The sequence below is a fragment of the Tupaia chinensis genome, unplaced genomic scaffold (assembly GCF_000334495.1).
Source record: "Tupaia chinensis unplaced genomic scaffold, TupChi_1.0 Scaffold000197_1, whole genome shotgun sequence".
Taxonomy (NCBI): domain Eukaryota; kingdom Metazoa; phylum Chordata; class Mammalia; order Scandentia; family Tupaiidae; genus Tupaia; species Tupaia belangeri.
This window is the reverse complement of record NW_006159672.1, coordinates 2,459,453-2,469,390: the sequence shown is the minus strand read 5'-3', so window position 1 is coordinate 2,469,390 and position 9,938 is coordinate 2,459,453.

Genomic DNA, 9,938 nt, shown 5'->3' with positions numbered 1-9,938 from the left:
AACCTCAAAAAAAAAAAAAAAAAAAAAAAAAAAAGCTCAGCTGAGAAAGTCTCTTAAAGGTCAGCATTCAAACCAGAATTCTTGGTTTTAGCACTTGTCCTGCTTCCTAAAAGAGGAAGTTGGTGGAGTTTATGTTTTTGCTTTTTGGTCCAGAGTTTCTTGATCCAGGGGAAATTAACTGTGTTGGGCTAACCAATGCCCTTCCCAACATGTTCATATCTAATCTCTAGAACCTGTGAATATGTCACTTTATATGCTAAAAAAAGACTTCACAGATATAAGTGAGTTAAGGATCTTGAAGCAGAGATTATCTTGGATTATCTGGGCATATACATTGGAATCACAGAGGTCCTTAGAAGAGACAGTCAAGATGATCTGAATTAGTAGAAGGACAGATAACAAAGGAAGTGAGAAACTGGTGACAGAGAATGCAAGAAAGAGGGCACCAGCCAAAGGAATGTTGGCAGCCTCTAGAAGCTGGAAAAGGTAAGACATGGATTCTTCAAGAGCCTTCCCTGCAGATGTTTTAATGGTAGAGTTTGGACCTCAGAACAAGAATAAGAGTGTTGATTTAAATGAATATATTTTTGGTGAGTTGTTATAGCAGCAATAGAAAACTAATACCCTACCATAGTATGCCTCCATGTGGGGACTTTGGGGCTTTTGTTCCCACTGAATACCAGCCCTGTTCTTACCTATCTCCATGTTTCAAAATCCTTCTTTGATTTTGGTAATGCCTTGTGGCGCATTGGGAAGATGAGCTAACTCTGACTTCTACAGATGTCATAGGCCAATACAAATCACTTATAAGGTTCCAAAGAGTAAGGTTTGAAAGTTTTGATGTTTAAAAAATGTGAGTGCCTCTGTCCTTTCTGATTGACCATCTACGTAGTACTTCTTGCCAGGCTCAAGCCCAGGAAGGTCTCATGAGAAAGGCCAGTCATGTGATTGTCCAACTAATGATATTTGGATAAATTCTGGGTAAGCAACTGAGTTTTTAGATGCTCTTCCAATCTAAACTTGGGAGCCGTGTGAAATTTACACATCATTCCTTAGTGGTCTGAGGGAGCAATAGAGAGTTGTGAAATGGGAAATAGGAGAGCTTGGAGAGCAACCCCAGTCATGACCCTGGGGCAGGGGAAATTGCTTAAAACCCCATCGTAAATATATCCTGCTTCTTGGTTGTGATGCCTTGCAAAGAGAACGGGTGCTGAGCTGCTGAAGTGTGCACCCCTGAGCAGCACTTCTGTGGTTTTCAGTGAAGCTCTGCCCTTTTCTAGGGCATGAGTCAATAAGGTGACCATGTTGCCCCAAATAAACCTTACTCGAAGAAGCTCCTCACAGCTCCAACATCCCTCAAAATAAACATTTCAGAGTGCCACTGAACTCCCATTAAATTATAAGCCTTTCTTGGTCCTTAATAATCAGGTTCTTGATTTCTAAGTTTTCCACCATTTGTTAAATGTATCTTCTTATGAGATTTTTCAACCAAAGAGGTCTGGAAAAGCCATCTAAATTTTATGGAGTGCATGCATTTCTGGTGGGCATCTTCTTTTCTTTCTTTCTCACCCTTCCTGTGGTACAGCCTACATTCTGCTGAACAGGATCAAACTCTAGGATCATACAAAGTATTGGTAACCAACATTTCTTTCTTTCTTTTCTTTTTTTGAGAGGTTTTTGCTATAGGGCACGTGTGCTCGCAGGAAAGACAGAGTGAGAGAGAAAGAGACAGAAAGTGAGAAATTACCCCCCAAGGGGGATGGACACACTGCAATCCCTTCTCCTCTCAGGATCTTGGGCATGCACGCACACATGCCCGGTGTGAGTTTAAGCCACCAGGTCTGGGACTCGAACCACTGTCGACTACATTGGAGTCCAGCAACATAGCCATTATGCTAACTGCTGGTCCCACAAACATCATTTCTAAATCTCATCTTAATTTTTTGGTCTTTCTAACATAGTAAGTATGTAAGTAGTTGTTTTTTCCCCTTTAATTTTTGACAAGATGATTAGGTGCAATCAAAGTAAAACTTTAAGCAATGATAAAACTTTTCTATGGAGTTCAATTTACAAAATACATTTCTATGTGAGAGGTCTTCACAAAGCTAACAGGAGATGTGAGTTATCAGAAAACTATGCATGGATTTTTAGCTTTCTTGAACCAAAATGAACTCCTACTTTAATTTCATTTTCCATGACCTTTTTGAGCTATCCTCATACACACCAATGCTCCTACAGAATCATAAATGAGGCTAAATAGCAACAATATACCCTTGAAATCACATCTTTTTTTGTCTTACAAGTTTGTTTATTTCTTTATTCCATGGGAAAAGGCACAGAGACAGACAGAAGAAGACATTCAACAGGGTTGTTATGCCACCGTACAGCCTAGTCTCAATTGACCCATGTTCAGGAAATGGACATACCCGGTGTGCTCAAACTCACGTCCTAATACCCCAATTCAAAACCTTTCCCAGTTGTGCCACCACCTGGCTCCTGAGACCACATCTCTGACTCCATAGAAATTGTATGAAACATAGCAGGAAAAAAATAAATCCTCAAAGTCGAAATGTGTGCTAAAAGTAAAATCTCAGTCCTGTGGCAGTTCCATCTTGCACCACTGCAGCTGAAGATGATCAGGTCATCCCCGTGCTGTTGAGTTTTGCAGTTAGAAGAACAAGAGAGAAGATCCAAGCTAGTCTATCATTTTGAACCATTCACAGAATCTGCTGCTAATTTAGCATGACATAAAAGCCCAAATTAATTGGCACTAGTTATACAATGAGAATGCTCTGGGTTTTCAATAGTTTTTCAACAAAGCCATGTAAAAAGAACTGATCTCAGCATAATTCTCCCAAAACTGGTACAGATGTTCTCTGACATACGACTGTGTTATGTCTTGATAAACCCATTGTAAAGTTGAGGAATCATGAGTTGAATCGTTGTAAGTTGAGGATGTTCTGTACATTGTTCCAAGTGTTACATCAAGAGTAAAAGTTCAGGCTGCATTAAGAAGTGACATGATATTCTGAATAGTCCTTTCTACAACTAAGGGATGGCCAAAAAATGACATAAAATACCTTTTTTAAATCCCACTAAAATATTGGGGGGAAAAAAAACAAGGAATGAGCCTCAGAAATTTGGATGAATCTCAGAGAGGGGGGGGGAAGAGAAAAAAAGAAGCAAAATGAAGAAAATCTTAGTCTAAAATATGAAGGAGAAACCTCTGAGATAGGAAAATGTGAAACTTCAGGGGATCCGCTGGAGAAAATGTTACAGAGCAGCATTTAAAATAGCTGGGCTCACTGGAAGCCCCCACCCCAACCTAGTGCTGAGTATTGGGTACAATCAAGCCTTTGCCCCAGATGGAGCCAGAGTAGGGAAAATTAGAGCCAGGAAGGTACAGAGACCTAGGATTTCAAACCCTTCACCCAAAAACATGAAAGAGAACTAAAATAATAGAAACAAGTTATTCAACCAAAAGATAATGAGAGCCAGCAGGTGGCATAGAGGTTAAGGCACTGGATCCTGCATGGACAGTTGTGTAGTTCAAGTCCCGGACCCAGTAGTCTGAAAATCACACTGCACATGTGTGCGTCTATGTCCAAAATCCCAAGAAGAAGCTGGAGTAGAAGAGATTATGGCAGGGCTGTACCCACCCCAGGGGTTGATTTCTTACTTTTCCTCTTTCTCTCTCTGTTTCTGGAGAGTTCACACACCCTATAGGAAACCCAAAACCAAAACCAAAAAGAAACAAGAAGCAAAGAGATAATGAGAGGGTATTTCCTAGAGCTGAGGAATACCCAAGTCTTCCGATTGAAAGACTGAGTAGATGAAAATAGATGGACACCAATCCCCATTACTGTGGCATTCTGACTATCAAGTGCAAAGAGAAATTATTAAGGGCTTTTAGAGAAAGGAGGACAAACAGATAGTATTTTTTTAAAATAAAGAATAATAGCGATTTGAGTTTACTCACTGACAGAACCAAGAAGTTAAAACAGTGGAGATATATTCTCAAAGTTTTAAGAAAGATTTTGACCCTGAAATTGTATACTGACCAGACCTCGCATTCAATGTGAGAACAAAATAAAGGCACTTTGATTCTATAGGGACACAGGAAGTTTGATCTCTAGACCCTCTCTAGAACAATAGCTAGAGAGTGGACTCCAGTGATAGAACCAGACTCAGCATATCAGGTTTCTTTTTTTTTTTTCTTTTTATTTATTTATTTATTTATTTTTTTTTGAGAGATTTTCACTGTAATATTACATTGGATTACATATAACTTTACAGAGGTTTCCTATTGACTCTAGCTTTAGTTAAACGTGAGCTTTTTCTACAGGCTATTTAGTTTCTTAGAACCTTGGGTTTTGCATCTGTAAAATGGGTATAATAATACCAAACCTCATTTGCAATATTATTATGAGATTTAGAGAAAATGCAAAACCCACTAAGGTGCCTGCTATACAATAGATGAACAATCAATGCTCAGGCAATGAACAAGCCATTTCTCTTTCTGGCCACCTCTCTTTCCCACCATTGGCTAAGCATAGATTCACTAATACTCAGGGTAAGCCCAAATCAATTCTTAGAAACTGGAATTTCCAGGGAAAGCACAGTTCTACAAATAAAATCAGAATCAATTTATACTTTTTAAATTTGTATGTGTGTGTCTCTGTGTGTGTGTGATATATGGTGTTTTTAGGCAGCATCTTGTTACATCTTACCCTCCTGCACAGTCTCCTGAGTAGAGATTATAGATACATGCCACTGTGGCTGGATTTCAGAGTGACCTGAGAATTGAACCCTGACCTTCCATGTAGCCTCCACCTGCTGAGTAGCAGTGTCTAGAGTGAGCTATCATGACTGGGCCTCTAATTCTTAATTCTTCCACAAGTATATTAGTGAGATCTTCCTCACACCTACTCTGTTCTTTGGTTGACTGTATTTTCAACTGGATTGTATATATTTGTCTGTAATTTTTTTGTATGTGTGCAGAATGATACCAAACATACATCTAGGACTAGTGGAATTTAGTAAACATCGGACCATTTTAACTTGATAATCTCTGATTCTCTGCAAAGATTTTAAAATCTGACTATTCTTTTAGAGGAAGCCGGCAAGCAGTGGGAAATTTTTGTTCCATCACATCATGTTTTTATTATAGAAAATGTTCAAATCTCTTTTCTGCATAAATCATTAATGATAAAGTATAGCCAAAGATGTTTGCCTTTTAATTGGTTCTGCCATCCTAAAAATGATGGACATTTTATGTACAACTGACTAAAGTGAATAAGAATGGAGCCAAGGCAAGGGTAACCAGAGATAGTGGGAATTGCTTTTTTCTGTGCTGGTGGTGGTAGTGGTGGTGATGATGATGATAGTGATGGAGCTTTTGAGAAAAGTTTCCTCTGTGGAAAAGTGTGTAGTGATTCCTCAAGATTGTAAACATAGAATTCCTATGTAACCCAGCAATTCTATTTCTGGGTATACACATAATTGTAAGCAGAGACTTGAATAGCTTTGTGTGCATCCATGTTCATAGTTACTTTATTGATAGTAGCCAAAAGGTGGTAACAACCCAAATGTCCATTAGTGGATAAACGAAATAGACAATATATAATTTATAAATACAATGGAGTATTATTCAACCTTAAAAAGGAAGGATTTTATGATATATGTTACAGCATGAACCCTGAAGATATGATGCTTGTCACAAAAGGACATGTATTTCATAATTCCACTTCTTAAGCAGTTAAATTCATAGAGACAGAAAGTAGAATGGTGGTTGCCAGTTGCTGAATAGAAGGGAGAATGAGACGTTATTGTTTAGAGAATTAAAAAATTTTTTTAGTGGTTTTTGCTTATAGGGTGTGTGCGCTCACCAGAAAGACAGAGAGAGACAAGAGATAGAAAGCGAGAAATCTCCCCCCGGGGGGATGACCACGCCGCAATCCCTTCTCCTCCATTCTCCTCTCAGGATCTTGGGCACGTACGCACACGCGCCCGGTGTGAGTTTAAGCCACCAGGTCCGGGACTCGAACCATGGTCAGCCAAATGAGAGTTTAGCGACATAGCCATTACACTAACTGCTGGTCCTGAGAATTATAACTGTTGAAGATGAAAGGAGTTCTGGAGATGCATAGTAGTGATTTTTTTTTTTTTTTTTTTGCACAACGAAGTGAACATACTTTATGTCTCTGAACTGTTCACCTAGAAGTAGTTAAAATGGGTAAGTTTTATGTTATGTGTACATTACCACAATTAAAAGTAATTTTTAAAAAAGAAAAAAACAGATTGGGCTAGTTAAAAGCTATTTAAAGTATGGGTCTTGACATGGATACACATTAATTAACACTTTTTAAAAAAAGTTAAAGAACATATGGGGAAAAAGTAGATGAGCGAGATATCTGTATGACAGTCTAAAATCCAGTCACTTATTTGTAGGTAGTGTAGTTGATGCCCTTGGTGCCCCACCTAGGGCCTCTTCTCAGAGCTGTGCACTCATTCTCCAGCTGCTGAGGGGTTGGCTGCTAACAGCTCACAGCTGCCCCTTCTCCAGAGACCTCCTCTCAGCTGATGAGAGCCTCGTTGCCAGGGAGATTATGCACACTTACACCCCAGAGACAGCCCACAATCTTCTGCGACTAGTGTTTTTTACTCAACATCCATGTTGTTCGTTGTAGCTCTAGAATAGATCATTTATTTTCAGTGCCTTTTAAAATCTTCTTTTGAGTGAATATAGTCACATTTATTTATCTATCTCGTGTCAATGGACATTCGTATTGTTTCAGTTTTTTTTTTTTGATGAACAAAGCTTTCATGAACATTCTTGTCAAAATGCGCAAGGATTTCACAAGTGTATGTACCAAGAATTAGATCTATTAAGCTGTAGGACCTGCAAATCTCCAAATTTTCCAGATACTGTCAAATTTTTCCCAAGTGGCTATACCAATGTATGTTTCTACCATTGATACTTACCTCTAACATCTTTAATTGAGTCACATCCTTCCCAAGAGTTGGGATTATCAGACTTCTGAATGTTTGCCAATTTAGTGGTAAAATGTATTTTATTGTCATCTTAACTAGTGGACTACTAATGAGATCAAGCCACTTTTCATATATTTATATGTCACTCATATTTCTGCAAAATACCTTTTGCCTAGCTATAATATGTTAATATTTCAAAACTATGCAGTATACTTTTTATGAATCTAGCTATGATTTGTTGACTTTTTTGAAGCTATGGAGTCTGTAATTTAAATATCCCACAATTTATTTGTGCATACTCCTTCGGTAGGCTTTTGGTTTCCACAAACACTGCTACTATGAACATTTGTGCACGTGTTTTTTTGGTTTACATATGTAAAGAGTTTTGTTGAGACTACACCAGAATGAAATTATTGAGTCATAGTGTATGCACATGTTGAATTAGTAGATAATGCAAAATAGTTTTTCAGAGTCATTGAATCAAATTTCTTTCCTACCCCAATGCGTGAGAAGTCTAGTTATCTACATTTTCACCAACACTTGATGTTGTCAGTTTGTGTAATTTTAGTCATTTTGATGAGCATGCAGGTTATCTATTATTTTTTAATTTGAATTTCTGTTGTTACTACTAATAATGAGAAACTCTTCTAAATCTATTGGCTATTTGGATACAGTCTTTTAAAATGCCTGTTGAAGTGTTTCACTCTTTTTTTTCATCTTTGTCTTAATCATTCAGAGGAATACTTTGTACATTCTACATACAAAACTGTTGTGAGTTTTAAGTGTTACAGATCTCAAAGATGTGCTTTTCTATCAATGCTGCTTTGATGTATAAAAATTCTTAATTCAAATTAATTCCAATGTAACAATCTTTCTGTTTAGGCTGGGAGCTTTCTCTATATTCTATTTCTTCTTATCCTGTTTAAGAAGTCTTGTAAGCCAAGTTTACAAAAAGTTTGAAATATTCTGTTGTGCTATTTTCTAAAATATTTCTTGTTTTATCCTTGTTTAAATCTACAATCTATTTGTAAATTAGGTTTATTATATAGACAATTTATTATATATATATTTCTCTAGTGGTTTTTAGAAATGTTCATAAAAATGATAATGATATGTGTTTTGACTTTGCCAAGTGTTTTTATAAAAGAATCATTTTATTTAATTTTATTTATTTACTTTAATTTTGACCAGAGAGTGACAGAGCAATAGAGTAAGAGAGAAAGGGCGGGAAAGTGAGAAAATAAGCCGACAGGTCCAGGGCTTGAACTACACTCAGCCATGTGGGAGTCCAGTGCCCTTAACCACCATGCCACCTGCCAGCTCCCTCCAAGTGTTCTTAAATAGCAAATTCAGGGGCCAGCAGTTGGTGTAGTGGTTAAGGCACTGGATTCCCACATGGTTGACTATGGTTCAAGTCCTGAACCTAGTGCCTGGAAAATCATGCTGGGTGCAGGGGTGCGCATGCCCAAAATCCCAGGAGATGACTAGAAGAGAACGGATTAGGACATGGCCATTTTTCCTGTGGGTGATTTTTTTTTTTTTTGGAGAGGCTTGTTTTTGCTATAGGACATGTGGGCTCACCAGAAAGACAGAGAGAGACAGAGAGATAGAAAGCGAGAAATCATCCCCCAAGGGGGATGGCCACGCTGCAGTCCCTTCTCCTCCATTCTCCTTTGGATCTTGGGCACGCACGCACAAGCGCCTGGCGTGAGTTTAAGCCACTGGCTCCAGGACTTGAACCGTGGTCCACTACATGGGAGTCCAGTGACATAACCATTACGTTAACTGCTGGTCTCTTCTTTTCTTTTTTTCTTTTCCTGTGGGTGATTTCTTCATCCCCTCTCTCTTCCTGTCTCCAGAAAGTGCATGCATCCTATGGCAAAAAAAAAAAAAAACTTTAAAAAATAGTGAATGTATATCAAATGTCAAATTTATGTGCACCAATTGATATAATCACATAGTTTTTAATATGATATTTAATAATAATCCAGGAATATGATGGAAACAATACATTAAAAATTATATTATCCTGGATTTTCAGGAAAAACCATTTAACTTAGTCAGAATAGACTCTCTCTTTTATGGATGAGTGGCCTAGTATTTTGTTTTGGGTTTATATACTTATGCTTACAAGTCAGATTGGCCCATGCTTTTCCTTTTTTTGTGGTCACCCCCATTTAGATACCTAATGACTAGGCTATTCTAGTCCCACAGAATGAGTTAGAGTGTCTATTTCATCCCATCTGTGGAAGAGTTTCTATAGGATAAAAATGATCTCTTCCTTTAAAATTGAAACTCAGTGAAAAACTCTCTGTGTCTGGTGTTTTTTTTTCCAGATTTTTTATTATTATTATTATTATTATTATTATTATCATCATTATTATTATTTTATGTGCTCAATGAAAATGTTTATTGGCTCAGCTAGTTCAAAATCCCAAATCCAGGTACAACTGAATGCAGAGTTCCAAGTTTTATCATTAGGTTTTTATTTTTCTAACTTTCAGTTTTTTCTTCCTACTGCCTTGTCTTCATTTATAGGGTGGCTTGCTCCACATGATTGAAAAGATTGATGCCAGCAACCTTATGCTTTCAAGTGCTTACACTTAGCGGCCTCAGAAGAGTGAGCCTTTTTCAAAGAGTGAGCTATTTGAGAAAACCAATAGCTACTTCAACACTATCATCTGTTGGTCTTTCCAAGAGCAAAGTGAGCATCTCTAAGCATAAAATTTCATGTAAGACATTTTGGTTAATAAGTTGTGCCACAAATTCCAAAACAGTCAGACAAAGTTGCTTATCATTTCTTTGATATTCTTTTCAAAAATTAAGAATTAAAATTCTACTCACTGAGGTTTATGCCTAAAGTCAGACTTGTGTTCATGGATATGTATGTATCAGCTGTGCTTACTATTGAAAATATTTAGATTAATTAAGATCTTTAGGGAATC